At 60.2% G+C, this 16798-nt stretch overlaps 12 non-coding genes across 12 annotated transcripts; 6 read left to right on the plus strand and 6 right to left on the minus strand.

Annotated features, from left to right (window-relative positions):
* Positions 1–2254: 2254 nt before the first annotated feature.
* Trnag-gcc lies at positions 2255–2325 on the minus strand. The gene has a single exon. It is a non-coding gene; the product is annotated as a tRNA-Gly (tRNA).
* Positions 2326–4251: 1926 nt separating this feature from the next.
* Trnag-gcc lies at positions 4252–4322 on the minus strand. Its single transcript has one exon. It is a non-coding gene; the product is annotated as a tRNA-Gly (tRNA).
* A 1623-nt stretch (positions 4323–5945) lies between these two features.
* Trnal-cag lies at positions 5946–6028 on the minus strand. Its single transcript has one exon. It is a non-coding gene; the product is annotated as a tRNA-Leu (tRNA).
* A 544-nt stretch (positions 6029–6572) lies between these two features.
* Trnad-guc lies at positions 6573–6644 on the plus strand. Its single transcript has one exon. It is a non-coding gene; the product is annotated as a tRNA-Asp (tRNA).
* Positions 6645–7228: 584 nt separating this feature from the next.
* Trnag-ucc lies at positions 7229–7300 on the plus strand. Its single transcript has one exon. It is a non-coding gene; the product is annotated as a tRNA-Gly (tRNA).
* Positions 7301–7760: 460 nt separating this feature from the next.
* Positions 7761–7832, plus strand: Trnae-cuc. Its single transcript has one exon. It is a non-coding gene; the product is annotated as a tRNA-Glu (tRNA).
* Positions 7833–9553: 1721 nt separating this feature from the next.
* Positions 9554–9624, minus strand: Trnag-ccc. The gene has a single exon. It is a non-coding gene; the product is annotated as a tRNA-Gly (tRNA).
* Positions 9625–11554: 1930 nt separating this feature from the next.
* On the minus strand, positions 11555–11625 carry Trnag-gcc. The gene has a single exon. It is a non-coding gene; the product is annotated as a tRNA-Gly (tRNA).
* A 1615-nt stretch (positions 11626–13240) lies between these two features.
* Positions 13241–13323, minus strand: Trnal-cag. Its single transcript has one exon. It is a non-coding gene; the product is annotated as a tRNA-Leu (tRNA).
* A 528-nt stretch (positions 13324–13851) lies between these two features.
* Trnad-guc lies at positions 13852–13923 on the plus strand. The gene has a single exon. It is a non-coding gene; the product is annotated as a tRNA-Asp (tRNA).
* Positions 13924–14500: 577 nt separating this feature from the next.
* On the plus strand, positions 14501–14572 carry Trnag-ucc. Its single transcript has one exon. It is a non-coding gene; the product is annotated as a tRNA-Gly (tRNA).
* A 432-nt stretch (positions 14573–15004) lies between these two features.
* On the plus strand, positions 15005–15076 carry Trnae-cuc. Its single transcript has one exon. It is a non-coding gene; the product is annotated as a tRNA-Glu (tRNA).
* Positions 15077–16798: the final 1722 nt, after the last annotated feature.

Here is a 16798-nt window from a genome sequence, read left to right on the forward strand (position 1 = left end):
TTTCAGATAAAATCAATCCTCTTAAATAAACTGACTGACAATTCAAGGCCTCTCTAAAAGAAAAAAGAGGTAGATTTCTGCAAACCACCCAGGCTGGAAAGTACTTGAGACTCTTACCTCACTATGGAAAAGCTGGAGTGGGAGGCCTGGCTCAAGTGATAGAGCACTAGCCTTGAGGGGAAAAAAAAGTGAGGAACAGTGCCCAGGCCCAGAGTTCAAGTCAGGATTGGCACACACACACACACACATACACACAATTGCCTGACCAGAAAACAAGCCAAGATCACAGTGAAGAAAGCACTAAAATAAGCTACTAGATCACAAGAGAGAAATGCTGTACTGTTTGAGGTAACACTTCAAGGTAAAAGTTCTCAAGAATAATTCAAGGGCTACAAGAATATTTACCTACTATGCCTCTAGCCTATTAAGCATGAAACCCTAAATTTAAATTCAAGTACACTTCCTCCCAAAAACATTAATTTATGGGTAGCAAGTAGCTTTAGGTGAAGAAAGCATCAACAATCAGGGCAGAAAATAGAAAAGTATTTCTGGCACTATTTTCAGATAGGTTCTTTTCTTCTCTCGTCTTTTTTTTTTTTTCTTCTATAATCTAGGTGATGCTTCCATACCTACGGTTTCCTAGGTGGGCTGGGTAGCTTCTGAGTCAGACTAAGCTGATAGGAATCTAAGGAATGAGGAGGAGGAAGCAGAATAAGGGAGAGCAGGAGCTCATGAGTGCTTACTGAAGGAAAAGTGAGAGAAAGCCTGGGGAAGGAGGATTGGTTCTGGAGTGTGAAGCATAGAGAATATGGATAAGTGGCCCAAACTGGCTGTATAAAATGGGCCTCCTATGGAGGCAAAAAGGAATTTACTGGAAGTGGGCTGAAGGTAGAATAATATCTGTAAGGTCCGCTCCTGGATGGCTAGCAGACTCCACCCCCCTCGCAGCAAAGTCTCCCCCTAGTACCTGTGCTACCTAGGCAACTGGCACACCTGGAAGAGGTCATATCTGCATCCGCTGAGGTCACATTTGAATTTGATGTAGCCACACATTTCTCCGCCCATACCCTAGATAAGGCCTAGCCCAGGCCCAGATGCTCTCTTTCTCTCTCTGTTCTTGTCTCTCTTGCTGCTCTTTTCTAGCTCTCTCTGCTCCCTCTCTCTTTCCTCTTTCCCAGCTCTCTCTCACTTTCACAGGCCTTTCCCAGCCACGTGGAGTGCCACCCTTGCCTGGTCCCAGCAGGTCTACTGAATAAACCTACCCCTTACCTGAATACCACGTGAGTGCTGCTGTTCTTACCTCTCTCTCTGCTTTTTTCTGTTTCCTCTCTTCCCAGCTCTCTTTCATTCCCAGGACTTTCCCAGCCATGTGGAGTGCCAACCTTGCCTGGGCCCAGCAGGTCTACAGAATAAATCTACCCCCTTACCTGAATACCACCTGCGTGGTGCAATTCTTACTGGTCAACCTCTTTTTAAAAACCTAACAATATCAAGATCCAGTGGTCAGAGAAAGAAACAGAAAAATACATAGACCAGAGAATCAGAAAGTACTAGAAAAAATATGACAGAATGACGGGAATATAAAAGCACTGCTCAACATTCAAATACTACAAAGTGTTTACAGTGGTAGGCAAGGATGGAGGACTCGAGTAAAATCTATTCTCCATTAAGACCACCCACACCTTACAAAGAACAAGTTCATGTTTGAGAAGGTAATTCAGTGATGCCCGAGGAGCAGACACTGTGCAAGTGGTGAGCCTTGAGCCAGGCTGTGGATGATGGGAGATGAGGGGTTTGGGTGGGGTGAGGGTGGAGATGGTAGGTGTCAGCTGTGCTGCTGCGGGGATTCGAAGACATGCTGTGGCTGAGGGTGGCATAGGGGAGACAGCATATTCATGGGGCATGGTAGCCCTGGAAGTCCCGGGAGGTCCATGGGATGCACGGATGATAGTGGGGCATGTAGGAGAGCTGAGAACAGGTGTTGTGGCCATTGGAAAAGTGTACTTGTGGGCTGGTTAGTGGTTTGGAGAGAGGGGGTAGGACACGTCAGGAGGGGGGTTGATGGGGTGCCGGGGGGGGGCAGGATGCAGGTACACTGTGGTGGGGTGTGTGCGTGTGTGTTTGAAATGGTGTGAGGTGAAGGACTAGTGGGCAAAGATGGCAGAAGGAATATTTTCTGTCTGACTGTGAGCGTGTGTGAGTGTGTGCACACGCGTGCATAGGCTAAGGGCCAAAATAAGGTTGGGCAGTGTACTGCATGGGCCGGGAATCGAACCCGGGCCTCCCGCGTGGCAGGCGAGAATTCTACCACCGAACCACCCATGCACAGTCACCAGTTGCCTTCTGCTCAAGGCACACATGTGCTCCCAGGCTGGCCAGGCATAGCTGTTGCCTCCCTGCCCTCTGTGAGCAACTGCTGATTTCACATGTGCGCCAGGGTCTCCCCGGTGGCACAGGATCCACGATGGTACAGGGGGCCAGGCCATGGGCAAGTAGACAGAAAGGCTGGCTCCCAGAAGGTGGGCTCAGGAGGGGGCCGTGGGTGCCTACTGCTGCAGGGAGGGGGTGGGCTGGGCGGGAGTGCACTTTCCCTATCCTGTGCTATCCCTGCTGGACTGCCGATTGGGTTCAGCGTTGTATGTCCGTCAGGACACTGGACGTGCCGTGCCGTGTGCCATGTGTGGCTGAGCGCCACACTTTCCTTGGCTACCTGCATTCTCCAAAGCGTGGATGTCCTCCCCCGACAAAGCTCGCCTGTCCAGTCCTCTCCTGTCCTGTCCTGTCTGGTCCGACGTGCAGGTCAGCGGCATCACTCCTGGCGCCGAGGGGCTGCCCTGATATGTTCCTGTGGCCCAGGCCAGGTGCTTTCTATTTGGGGTGCTTTGTGGTGTCCAGGTAGTGAGTGCTGGAGCTGTGGCTAACCACCCACGTGACCCAGACTTAAGGCTTTGGCCCTATGCTCCACACTCCACACACCTGAGCCATTGTTTCGGCTCGTCACCCCTACTCGGCTCTGCTCTGCTCTGCTCTACTCTGTTTTGTGCTGCCCTGCTCCCATTTCCACTTCCTGTCTGATTCCAGCGGTGGTGGTGGTGGTGGTGGTGGTGGTGGTGGTCTGGCTATCACTGGTGGCTATTGCCTCACTGTGCCTCACTGTGAGAGGTGTTGGCCAATCTGGGAAGAGAAAGACATCCCCCTTCCCATTTCTGAGCCAAGCAGTCTCAAGAGGAGAAGGAGGACCGTTTCCCAGCAAGACACAGATAGCATCATCCTCAGCAGGGTGCAGAGAGAATAGAGGGGGTTGGGGACATGGTAGGAAGACACGGAGGTCCCGAGGACTGTTGACCAGATCAGGAGGTCACCCTGGGCGCTTCTAGAGTCCCCATCCCCCATGTGGCTTTTGGAAGAGTGACTGCCCAGACACAGGCAGAGGGTCACACAGACACACAGACAGACAGACACACACACACAGACTCCCTCCCTACAACACACAGAATAGGATTGGGAGAATGACTCTATACCCCCACCCTTCACACACTGCATGGTGTGCTCAGTGGTTGAGTAGCGGTAGGCAAAGCTAGTGCACAAGAGAATGGTGGCATCACTTCACCACTGAGACCAAACCTGCACGGGGCGAGTTTATGTAATGAAGTCTAGTGACATGGAATGAAGTCCAGGCACAGGCTCATACAGTGATGCCCAAGGAGCAGACGAGGTGCAAGTGGTGAGCCTTGAACCAAGGTGTGGGAGATGAGGAGTTGTGGGTGGGGTGAGGGTGGAGACAGGTGTGGGTGTCAGCTGTGGTGCAGTGGGGGTATTCGAAGACATGCTGTGGCTCTGGGCGACCCAGTGAAGGTGGCCATGTGCACATGGGATGATTCTGTGGGGAGTCCTGAGAGGTCCCTGGTGTGCACGGATGCCGGTGGGGCCTGGTGGGAGAGCAGGGAGCAGGTGTTGTGGCCACTGGGAAAGTGTAGCTTGTGGACTAGATAGGAGTTTGAAGTGAGGGTGGTCATGTCCATGGGTAGGAGATATCAGAGGGTGAGGAGATTGTGTGGCAGGCTGGGCTGAAGGTGCAGTGTGGTGGGCTGTTTTTGTGTTTGTGTGAAATGGGTTAGAGTGAAGGAGTGGTGGGCAAGGAAGGGAAAAGGAATAGTTGCGTTTGCCAGTGCATGTGCGCGTGCATGTGTGTAAATGGGGCAAGTAAGCTGCAGAGCACCCACCGGGGCAAAATGTGCTGTGGTAGTGCATTGCATGGGCCGGGAATCGAACCCGGGCCTCCCGCGTGGCAGGCGAGAATTCTACCACTGAACCACCCATGCATAGACGACACGCTGTTTCTGGGTATGCCCCAGATGTGCTCCCAGGTCGGCGAGGGCAGGCCGTTGACTTCCTGCCCTCTGAGCAACTGCTGGCTTCAAGAGTGCGCCGGGATCCTGGATGGCACAGGGAGCCAGCAGCTGGGCAAGTCGAAAAAAGGCTGGCTCCCAAACAGTCAGTAGGTCCAGGAGGGAGCGGCGGGGCGCCCGGTGCCGCAGGGAAGGGGCGTGGTGAGCGAGGTGTAGACTCACTCCTTTCCGCCTTGCCATCTGGGTCAGGAGGTGCGACGTGTGTGTCCCGCCATGCCGTGCCATGCCGTGTGCCGTGAGTGGCCGAGTGCCATGGTTTCCACAGCCACCAGTACTGTCCAAAGTGTGGATGCCCTCTCTTGACGAAGCTTGCCCGGCCTGGCTGGCCTGGCCTGGCCAGTCTGGTACGATGCACAGGTCAGAGGCACCACTTGCGGTGGCGCGGGGCCGCCCTGGTGTGTTCCCACGACCCAGGCCCTGTGCTTTCCCTTAGGGGTGCTTTGTGGTGTCCAGGTGGTCGACGCCGGGGCTGGAGCTAAGCCGCCCTGTCCACTCCTGCCGGTCATTGTCTTGGCGTGGCTCGGCACCCCTCTGTTCCCTTGTTTTGCCCTGCCCTGCCCTGCCCTGCCTTGGGCTTTCCTGGGGTCTGTCTCTCACTGGCGAGCCTCGCCTGGGTGTGCCTCATTGTGAGAGATGTTGGCCAGTGCGGGCAGAGAAAGCAATGCAGCCAGCGCGTCCAACCCCAAGGCAAGCTGTCCCATGAGGAGGAGGATGGGAAGACAGGGAGCGCGTCCACCCCGGCAGGGTGCTGTGAGAACGGGATGAGAAAAGGGAATGAGTCAGAGGACGGGGTGGGGGGTATGTGGGGCAGAGACTGGTGAACAGGACAAGAAGTGGCACAGGGTTGTCCCCTAGAGCCTCGGTGTGCACAAATGTGCGGCTTTGGGCGAGTGGCTGCCTGGGCCCTGCTGCCGTTAGCCGGTGGTGTGGGATGGGTGGGAGGGATTTCCAAATGGCACAGGTGTGAGCGGTTTTGGGCGCAGGGCAGCCACCAGTCAGTCTGTCTTTTTCCCTGTGTGGGCTTGTTGGTTAGGGTTGTGTTGGAGGGAAACACTGGGCTTGAGTGTGTGTGTGTGTGTGTGTGCGCGCGCGCGCATGTCTTCTGTTGTGTGTGCGGGTGTTGAATGGTGGGGGTAAGGGGAGATGGAAGGTGGAGGGCCAGCAGAGCAAGCCACTGGAGGAAAGAAGGAGGGAGCGGTAGATGGAAGGGGTGAAGCTCCACCTGAGTCGGTGGGTCGTGCGTGTGTGCGTGGCTGGGAATGGACTTTGACAGTGGGTAGAAGGCCCTGCCCGCATGCCCGCCACCCCACCACCCCACCGGTGGGAGGGCGAGAGGGAGTGGGGGGTGGGTGGGAGGGGAGGGAGGAAGGGAGAGGCGAGAGGAGGAGCAAGATACAAGGGAGGCAGCCAGCGGGGAGGGTGGCAAGAAAGCGAGGGCAAGGCAGGAGGAGAAGGCAAGGTAGTGCTGTGATTGTTGGCTGGGATGGGCGTGCCGCAGGCAGGGTTCCCTGAGTGTCTGTGGCCAAAAGGCGAAGTTGTCAGGAGTGGGATTCGAACCCACGCCTCCAGGGGAGACTGCGACCTGAACGCAGCGCCTTAGACCGCTCGGCCATCCTGACGGCGCGGCGCGGCTGGTGGCTTCTCCTCTCGCCTGGCTGGGGCCAGGCGTGCGCCCTGGCCGGGAGCCGCGTCCACCGGGGTGCGCTTGGCGCGCCGTATTGCCGGCCTGGGGGTCGGAGGGCAAGCGGGGTCAGCGGGGAGGCTTAGGGGCTCAGTCCCGCGAGGTCAAGCGCACGCCCGCCCCCGCGAGCGAGCGGCGGCTGCGGGCGGCGTGCAAGCTGGAGGCGCGCAACCAGCCGCTGCGGGCCGGCCGGTGCTTCTTGCTCGGCTCCGCACCTACTGGCACCGAGGCGGCGGCGGCGGCGGCGGCGGCAGCGTAGCCGGACAGGTGACCCCGGCCGGCAGGTGGCCCGGGGTGGGTCCTCGGCAGGCGGGTGGGGCGGGGCTTGTGGGGAGAGCGCGGCAGCGCGGGCTTGGGCTTGGGCTTGGGGTCGGAGGCCAGACAGGGCAGATGCGAGCCCCAGGCCGGGGCTGGAGGGCCGCGGGTCCGGGTCCGGGCGGCTGTCGGAGAGGGGCCTGTGTCCCCGACGGCGGGCGGCGTCATCCTCGTTAGTATAGTGGTGAGTATCCCCGCCTGTCACGCGGGAGACCGGGGTTCGATTCCCCGACGGGGAGGCCGCTGTGGCGTTCTTTTTGTCCAGCGCGGCCTCTCTGCTCCAAGGCGTCCTCACTTCAGCAGCTCCAGGCCCCCCTGGTCCACCTCTCGGTCGTGGTCGGCGTCTGCCGCCCAGCCACCAGTCGGGACTCACAGACGAGCGAGCGAGCGAGCGAGCGGGCCCTTGCAGTGGGTGTGGTGGGCTGGGGGTCGGGCGAAGGAAGACGCTGTGGCTGTCGGCCGTCGCGTCGCCGCGCCCGCGTCCAGCCCGGGAGGCGTGCCGCGCAGGACTCCGGAGCAGTCAGGCGGCCGGAGCTCGGAGGGCGCCCGGCGGGAACCAGGAGGCTAGGCTGGACCCAACCCGTCCCTTTGCGTGGCTGCGGCAGCCAGCAGCTTCGGGCGTGGCGCAGGACGGGCCGTGTGTGGCTCGGGCTGGCCGGGCAGCGCCGCGTGCGTGTCCCAGCCCACAGAGAAGTCAGGTGCGAGACACACGCTCCCCGCACCCGCACCCGCACCCACACTCCGCAACCCCCGCCTCCTTCCCCGCAGGAGCTGTGGCCCGCGCCAGTCCCCGGCGTCCTGTGTGCGCTGGCCGTGGCGTGTGGCGTTGGTGGTATAGTGGTGAGCATAGCTGCCTTCCAAGCAGTTGACCCGGGTTCGATTCCCGGCCAACGCAACGCAGCCCCAGGCCACTCAATGCAGCCGGCCGACCTTTTAGCCAGCTCCAGCTGTGGCTTGGCCTGCGCGAGGGAGGAGAGGGCGTGGGGGCCGGAGTGCACGACAAGACACTGCCGCAGCCGGCCAGGCGGCCAGGATTGCGGGCTGCTCGCGGCTACAGGCAGGAGGAGAGCTGCCGCTGGCTTTGCCTTGGCTTGGCTTGGCTTGGCTGACGGGGAGGGAGCGAGGGGGAAAAGGGGCAGGCAGAGGGGGGAGGGCGAGGGGGAGGTCGGCCAGGCAACCGGCTCGCCAGGCGAGGGGGAGGTCGGCCAGGCAACCGGCTCGCCAGTGTCCTTGTCTTTTTGGCCAGCCATACCTCCAACCCATGGGGCCGGTGGATGGCAGGCGTCCAGCGGCGCTGAGTGTCCGGCAGCGCTGCTCGTTTGCAGGAGGAGTGCTCCGTGCAGACGGTGGCACGCTCCCTGGTGGTCTAGTGGTTAGGATTCGGCGCTCTCACCGCCGCGGCCCGGGTTCGATTCCCGGTCAGGGAAGCCTTTCTTCTTCCTTTCCCACTCTCACTTGCCTTCTTCACTGCCCTGCCACTTCCCATCCTGCCTCCACCACCCCCTTTTGGGACTAGCGCTCCTCCCAGGCCCCCACCGACACTCCTGCTGCGCACTCACCCTTCCTCCTGCAGGCAGCATCACTGCTTGCCTGCTTCTTCCCCTGCCTTGTACCCCACCCTGCCACCTTTAGCTTCTTCCCTTTGCTTTTCCCTTCCTTAGCCAACATCTCCCTTTCCTCATCTGGCCACCCCAGAACTCGCCCGGCCTGCCCAGCTGAGAGAGGAATGCTGACACTGCACCAACACCACCAGCCTATCCTAGCACGAGTGTGCTTGGGAGCAGCAGCGCTCGCTCGCCTGCGCACACGCACACACACACGCACACACGCGCGCACACACACACACACACACACACACACACACCTGAGTCAAGTGCCTGACTTCCTTCTTGAATCTTACTGAGCCTCCACTCCCCTTTCTCCAGCCTCAGCCCATCACAATCTCCAAACCCAGTCTTCCAATCCACCACTCACTCACCCCACACTCCACCACTGGCCCATCCACTGCCTGCCTCTCTCCCTTTCCCTCCTGATCTTACCCTCCCTGCCTCCTTCCCTCCTGTGTTGCATCCCTCCCTCTGTCTTTCACTCCCTCTGTCCCTCTGTCCTGCTCTCCTTCCTTTCCTACCTCCCTCAAGGACTCCCTCACCTCACTCACCTGCTTGTTCACTTGCATATCCCCTTCCCCCTGAGCTGTTACCCCACCTCCAACCCTAAGCTCAGGCATTCTTCCCTCTGGCTCATTTGATCACCTGCTCACTCCAACATATACCAAGTCTCTCTCCGATTCTCTCAGGCATCTATCCCTTCCTGCACACCTACCCTTCCCTCGCTCTAGCAGTCACTTGTGCAACCTCCAGCTCACTCACTCACTCACTCGGAGGGTGGGATGGATGGATGGATGGATGGATGGATGGATGGATGGATGGATGGATGGAGGAAGGGAGAGAGGGAGGGATTGGGAGAGTGATGGACCTCCATCCACACTTTTCACATACTACAAGCTATATACAGTGGTAGGCTAGTGGTACGGAAGGCTCAAGAGTAAAATCTCTTCTCCATGAAGACCACCTACACCTTGTAAGGGACAAGTTCATGTTTGAGAAGGTAATTCAGTGATGCCCGAGGAGCAGACACTGTGCAAGTGGTGAGCCTTGAGCCAGGCTGTGGATGATGGGAGATGAGGGGTTTGGGTGGGGTGAGGGTGGAGATGGTAGGTGTCAGCTGTGCTGCTGCGGGGATTCGAAGACATGCTGTGGCTGAGGGTGGCATAGGGGAGACAGCATATTCATGGGGCATGGTAGCCCTGGAAGTCCCGGGAGGTCCATGGGATGCACGGATGATAGTGGGGCATGTAGGAGAGCTGAGAACAGGTGTTGTGGCCATTGGAAAAGTGTACTTGTGGGCTGGTTAGTGGTTTGGAGAGAGGGGGTAGGACACGTCAGGAGGGGGGTTGATGGGGTGCCGGGGGGCAGGATGCAGGTACACTGTGGTGGGGTGTGTGCGTGTGTGTTTGAAATGGTGTGAGGTGAAGGACTAGTGGGCAAAGATGGCAGAAGGAATATTTTCTGTCTGACTGTGAGCGTGTGTGGGTGTGTGCGCACACGCGTGCATAGGCTGAGGGCCAAAATAAGGTTGGGCAGTGTACTGCATGGGCCGGGAATCGAACCCGGGCCTCCCGCGTGGGAGGCGAGAATTCTACCACTGAACCACCCATGCACAGTCGCCAGTTACCTTCTGCTCAAGGCACACATGTGCTCCCAGGCTGGCCAGGCATAGCTGTTGCCTCCGTGCCCTCTGTGAGCAACTGCTGATTTCACATGTGCGCCAGGGTCCCCCCGGTGGCACAGGATCCACGATGGTACAGGGGGCCAGGCCATGGGCAAGTAGACAGAAAGGCTGGCTCCCAGAAGGTGGGCTCAGGAGGGGGCCGTGGGTGCCTACTGCTGCAGGGAGGGGGTGGGGTGGGGGGAGTGCACTTTCCCTATCCTGTGCTATCCCTGCTGGACTGCCGATTGGGTTCAGCGTTGTATGTCCGTCAGGACACTGGACGTGCCGTGCCGTGTGCCATGTGTGGCTGAGCGCCACACTTTCCTTGGCTACCTGCATTCTCCAAAGCGTGGATGTCCTCCCCCGACAAAGCTCGCCTGTCCAGTCCTCTCCTGTCCTGTCCTGTCTGGTCCGACGTGCAGGTCAGCGGCATCACTCCTGGCGCCGAGGGGCTGCCCTGATATGTTCCTGTGGCCCAGGCCAGGTGCTTTCTATTTGGGGTGCTTTGTGGTGTCCAGGTAGTGAGTGCTGGAGCTGTGGCTAACCACCCACGTGACCCAGACTTAAGGCTTTGGCCCTATGCTCCACACTCCACACACCTGAGCCATTGTTTCGGCTCGTCACCCCTACTCTGCTCAGCTCTGCTCTGCTCTGCTCTGCTCTGTTTTGTGCTGCCCTGCTCCCATTTCCACTTCCTGTCTGATTCCAGCGGTGGTGGTGGTGGTGGTGGTGGTGGTGGTGGTCTGGCTATCACTGGTGGCTATTGCCTCACTGTGCCTCACTGTGAGAGGTGTTGGCCAATCTGGGAAGAGAAAGACATCCCCCTTCCCATTTCTGAGCCAAGCAGTCTCAAGAGGAGAAGGAGGACCGTTTCCCAGCAAGACACAGATAGCATCATCCTCAGCAGGGTGCAGAGAGAATAGAGGGGGTTGGGGACATGGTAGGAAGACACGGAGGTCCCGAGGACTGTTGACCAGATCAGGAGGTCACCCTGGGCGCTTCTAGAGTCCCCATCCCCCATGTGGCTTTTGGAAGAGTGACTGCCCAGACACAGGCAGAGGGTCACACAGACACACAGACAGACACACACACACACACAGACTCCCTCCCTACAACACACAGAATAGGATTGGGAGAATGACTCTATACCCCCACCCTTCACACACTGCATGGTGTGCTCAGTGGTTGAGTAGAGGTAGGCAAAGCTAGTGCACAAGAGAATGGTGGCATCACTTCACCACTGAGACCAAACCTGCACGGGGCGAGTTTATGTAATGAAGTCTAGTGACATGGAATGAAGTCCAGGCACAGGCTCATACAGTGATGCCCAAGGAGCAGACGAGGTGCAAGTGGTGAGCCTTGAACCAAGGTGTGGGAGATGAGGAGTTGTGGGTGGGGTGAGGGTGGAGACAGGTGTGGGTGTCAGCTGTGGTGCAGTGGGGGTATTCGAAGACATGCTGTGGCTCTGGGCGACCCAGTGAAGGTGGCCATGTGCACACGGGATGATTCTGTGGGGAGTCCTGAGAGGTCCCTGGTGTGCACGGATGCCGGTGGGGCCTGGTGGGAGAGCAGGGAGCAGGTGTTGTGGCCACTGGGAAAGTGTAGCTTGTGGACTAGATAGGAGTTTGAAGTGAGGGTGGTCATGTCCATGGGTAGGAGATATCAGAGGGTGAGGAGATTGTGTGGCAGGCTGGGCTGAAGGTGCAGTGTGGTGGGCTGTTTTTGTGTTTGTGTGAAATGGGTTAGAGTGAAGGAGTGGTGGGCAAGGAAGGGAAAAGGAATAGTTGTGTTTGCCAGTGCATGTGCGTGTGCATGTGTGTAAATGAGGGAAGTAAGGAGCAGAGCACCCACCGGGGCAAAATGTGCTGTGGTAGTGCATTGCATGGGCCGGGAATCGAACCCGGGCCTCCCGCGTGGCAGGCGAGAATTCTACCACTGAACCACCCATGCATAGACAACACGCTGCTTCTGGGTATGCCCCAGATGTGCTCCCAGGTCGGCGAGGGCAGGCCGTTGACTTCCTGCCCTCTGAGCAACTGCTGGCTTCAAGAGTGCGCCGGGATCCTGGATGGCACAGGGAGCCAGCAGCTGGGCAAGTCGAAAAAAGGCTGGCTCCCAAACAGTCAGTCGGTCCAGGAGGGAGCGGTGGGGCGCCCGGTGCCGCAGGGAAGGGGCGTGGTGAGCGAGGTGTAGACTCACTCCTTTCCGCCTTGCCATCTGGGTCAGGAGGTGCGACGTGTGTGTCCCGCCATGCCGTGCCATGCCGTGTGCCGTGAGTGGCCGAGTGCCATGGTTTCCACAGCCACCAGTACTGTCCAAAGTGTGGATGCCCTCTCTTGACGAAGCTTGCCCGGCCTGGCTGGCCTGGCCTGGCCAGTCTGGTACGATGCACAGGTCAGAGGCACCACTTGCGGTGGCGCGGGGCCGCCCTGGTGTGTTCCCACGACCCAGGCCCTGTGCTTTCCCTTAGGGGTGCTTTGTGGTGTCCAGGTGGTCGACGCCGGGGCTGGAGCTAAGCCGCCCTGTCCACTCCTGCCGGTCATTGTCTTGGCGTGGCTCGGCACCCCTCTGTTCCCTTGTTTTGCCCTGCCCTGCCCTGCCCTGCCTTGGGCTTTCCTGGGGTCTGTCTCTCACTGGCGAGCCTCGCCTGGGTGTGCCTCATTGTGAGAGATGTTGGCCAGTGCGGGCAGAGAAAGCAATGCAGCCAGCGCGTCCAACCCCAAGGCAAGCTGTCCCATGAGGAGGAGGATGGGAAGACAGGGAGCGCGTCCACCCCGGCAGGGTGCTGTGAGAACGGGATGAGAAAAGGGAATGAGTCAGAGGACGGGGTGGGGGGTATGTGGGGCAGAGACTGGTGAACAGGACAAGAAGTGGCACAGGGTTGTCCCCTAGAGCCTCGGTGTGCAGAAATGTGCGGCTTTGGGCGAGTGGCTGCCTGGGCCCTGCTGCCGTTAGCCGGTGGTGTGGGATGGGTGGGAGGGCTTTCCAAATGGCACAGGTGTGAGCGGTTTTGGGCTCAGGGCAGCCACCAGTCAGTCTGTCTTTTTCCCTGTGTGGGCTTGTTGGTTAGGGTTGTGTTGGAGGGAAACACTGGGCTTGAGTGTGTGTGTGTGTGTGTGTGCGCGTGTGCGCGCGCGCGCGCTCGCATGTCTTCTGTTGTGTGTGCGGGTGTTGAATGGTGGGGGTAAGGGGAGATGGAAGGTGGAGGGCCAGCAGAGCAAGCCACTGGAGGAAAGAAGGAGGGAGCGGTAGATGGAAGGGGTGAAGTGCGTGTGTGCGTGGCTGGGAATGGACTTTGACAGTGGGTAGAAGGCCCTGCCCGCATGCCCGCCACCCCACCACCCCACCGGTGGGAGGGCGAGAGGGAGTGGGGGGTGGGTGGGAGGGGAGGGAGGAAGGGAGAGGCGAGAGGAGGAGCAAGATACAAGGGAGGCAGCCAGCGGGGAGGGTGGCAAGAAAGCGAGGGCAAGGCAGGAGGAGAAGGCAAGGTAGTGCTGTGATTGTTGGCTGGGATGGGCGGGCCGCAGGCAGGGTTCCCTGAGTGTCTGTGGCCAAAAGGCGAAGTTGTCAGGAGTGGGATTCGAACCCACGCCTCCAGGGGAGACTGCGACCTGAACGCAGCGCCTTAGACCGCTCGGCCATCCTGACGGCGCGGCGCGGCTGGTGGCTTCTCCTCTCGCCTGGCTGGGGCCAGGCGTGCGCCCTGGCCGGGAGCCGCGTCCACCGGGGTGCGCTTGGCGCGCCGTATTGCCGGCCTGGGGGTCGGAGGGCAAGCGGGGTCAGCGGGGAGGCTTAGGGGCTCAGTCCCGCGAGGTCAAGCGCACGCCCGCCCCCGCGAGCGAGCGGCGGCTGCGGGCGGCGTGCAAGCTGGAGGCGCGCAACCATCCGCTGCGGGCCGGCCGGTGCTTCTTGCTCGGCTCCGCACCTACTGGCACCGAGGCGGCGGCGGCGGCGGCGGCGGCAGCGTAGCCGGACAGGTGACCCCGGCCGGCAGGTGGCCCCGGGTGGGTCCTCGGCAGGCGGGTGGGGCGGGGCTTGTGGGGAGAGCGCGGCAGCGCTTGGGGTCGGAGGCCAGACAGGGCAGATGCGAGCCCCAGGCCGGGGCTGGAGGGCCGCGGGTCCGGGTCCGGGCGGCTGTCGGAGAGGGGCCTGTGTCCCCGACGGCGGGCGGCGTCATCCTCGTTAGTATAGTGGTGAGTATCCCCGCCTGTCACGCGGGAGACCGGGGTTCGATTCCCCGACGGGGAGGCCGCTGTGGCGTTCTTTTTGCCCAGCGCGGCCTCTCTGCTCCAAGGCGTCCTCACTTCAGCAGCTCCAGGCCCCCTGGTCCACCTCTCGGTCGTGGTCGGCGTCTGCCGCCCAGCCACCAGTCGGGACTCACAGACGAGCGAGCGGGCCCTTGCAGTGGGTGTGGTGGGCTGGGGGTCGGGCGAAGGAAGACGCTGTGGCTGTCGGCCGTCGCGTCGCCGCGCCCGCGTCCAGCCCGGGAGGCGTGCCGCGCAGGGCTCCGGAGCAGTCAGGCCGCCGGAGCTCGGAGGGCGCCCGGCGGGAACCAGGAGGCTAGGCTGGACCCAACCCGTCCCTTTGCGTGGCTGCGGCAGCCAGCAGCTTCGGGCGTGGCGCAGGACGGGCCGTGTGTGGCTCGGGCTGGCCGGGCAGCGCCGCGTGCGTGTCCCAGCCCACAGAGAAGTGAGGTGCGAGACACGCGCTCCCCGCACCCGCACCCGCACCAGCACCCACACTCCGCAACCCCCGCCTCCTTCCCCGCAGGAGCTGTGGCCCGCGCCAGTCCCCGGCGTCCTGTGTGCGCTGGCCGTGGCGTGTGGCGTTGGTGGTATAGTGGTGAGCATAGCTGCCTTCCAAGCAGTTGACCCGGGTTCGATTCCCGGCCAACGCAACGCAGCCCCAGGCCACTCAATGCAGCCGGCCGACCTTTTAGCCAGCTCCAGCTGTGGCTCGGCCTGCGCGAGGGAGGAGAGGGCGTGGGGGCCGGAGTGCACGCGTGTTGTGTTGGACACTGCCGCAGCCGGCCAGACGGCCAGGATTGCAGGCTGCTCGCGGCTACAGGCAGGAGGAGAGCTGCCGCTGGCTTTGCCTTGGCTTGGCTTGGCTTGGCTGACGGGGAGGGAGCGAGGGGGAAAAGGGGCAGGCAGAGGGGGGAGGGCGAGGGGGAGGTCGGCCAGGCAACCGGCTCGCCAGTGTCCTTGTCTTTTTGGCCAGCCATACCTCCAACCCATGGGGCCGGTGGATGGCAGGCGTCCAGCGGCGCTGAGTGTCCGGCAGCGCTGCTCGTTTGCAGGAGGAGTGCTCCGTGCAGGCGGTGGCACGCTCCCTGGTGGTCTAGTGGTTAGGATTCGGCGCTCTCACCGCCGCGGCCCGGGTTCGATTCCCGGTCAGGGAAGCCTTTCTTCTTCCTTTCCCACTCTCACTTGCCTTCTTCACTGCCCTGCCACTTCCCATCCTGCCTCCACCACCCCCTTTTGGGACTAGCGCTCCTCCCAGGCCCCCACCGACACTCCTGCTGCGCACTCACCCTTCCTCCTGCAGGCAGCATCACTGCTTGCCTGCTTCTTCCCCTGCCTTGTACCCCACCCTGCCACCTTTAGCTTCTCCCCTTTGCTTTTCCCTTCCTTAGCCAACATCTCCCTTTCCTCATCTGGCCACCCCAGAACTCGCCCGGCCTGCCCAGCAGAGAGAGGAATGCTGACACTGCACCAACACCACCAGCCTATCCTAGCACGAGTGTGCTTGGGAGCAGCAGCGCTCGCGCGCCTGCGCACACGCACACACACACACGCACACACGCACACACACACACAAACACACACACACACACACATCTCTGTGTCAAGTGCCTGACTTCCTTCTTGAATCTTACTGAGCCTCCACTCCCCTTTCTCCAGCCTCAGCCCCTCACAATCTCCAAACCCAGTCTTCCAATCCACCACTCACTCACCCCACACTCCACCACTGGCCCATCCACTGCCTGCCTCTCTCCCTTTCCCTCCTGATCTTACCCTCCCTGCCTCCTTCCCTCCTGTGTTGCATCACTCCCTCTGTCTTTCACTCCCTCTGTCCCTCTGTCCTGCTCTCCTTCCTTTCCTACCTCCCTCAAGGACTCCCTCACCTCACTCACCTGCTTGTTCACTTGCATATCCCCTTCCCCCTGAGCTGCTACCCCACCTCCAACCCTAAGCTCAGGCATTCTTCCCTCTGGCTCATTTGATCACCTGCTCACTCCAACATATACCAAGTCTCTCTCCGATTCTCTCAGGCATCTATCCCTTCCTGCACACCTACCCTACCCTCGCTCTAGCAGTCACTTGTGCAACCTCCAGCTCACTCACTCACTCACTCGGAGGGTGGGATGGATGGATGGATGGATGGATGGAGGAAGGGAGAGAGGGAGGGATTGGGAGAGTGATGGACCTCCATCCACACTTTTCACATACTACAAGCTATATACAGTGGTAGGCTAGTGGTACGGAAGGCTCAAGAGTAAAATCTCTTCTCCATGAAGACCACCTACACCTTGTAAGGGACAAGTTCATGTTTGAGAAGGTAATTCAGTGATGCCCGAGGAGCAGACACTGTGCAAGTGGTGAGCCTTGAGCCAGGCTGTGGATGATGGGAGATGAGGGGTTTGGGTGGGGTGAGGGTGGAGATGGTAGGTGTCAGCTGTGCTGCTGCGGGGATTCGAAGACATGCTGTGGCTGAGGGTGGCATAGGGGAGACAGCATATTCATGGGGCATGGTAGCCCTGGAAGTCCCGGGAGGTCCATGGGATGCACGGATGATAGTGGGGCATGTAGGAGAGCTGAGAACAGGTGTTGTGGCCATTGGAAAAGTGTACTTGTGGGCTGGTTAGTGGTTTGGAGAGAGGGGGTAGGACACGTCAGGAGGGGGGTTGATGGGGTGCCGGGGGGCAGGATGCAGGTACACTGTGGTGGGGTGTGTGCGTGTGTGTTTGAAATGGTGTGAGGTGAAGGACTAGTGGGCAAAGATGGCAGAAGGAATATTTTCTGTCTGACTGTGAGCGTGTGTGGGTGTGTGCGCACACGCGTGCATAGGCTGAGGGCCAAAATAAGGTTTGGAAAAAGTGTACTGCATGGGCCGGGAATCG

The sequence above is a fragment of the Dipodomys ordii genome, unplaced genomic scaffold (genome assembly GCF_000151885.1).
Source record: "Dipodomys ordii isolate 6190 unplaced genomic scaffold, Dord_2.0 Scaffold1000004024, whole genome shotgun sequence".
Classification (NCBI taxonomy): Eukaryota; Metazoa; Chordata; class Mammalia; order Rodentia; family Heteromyidae; genus Dipodomys; species Dipodomys ordii.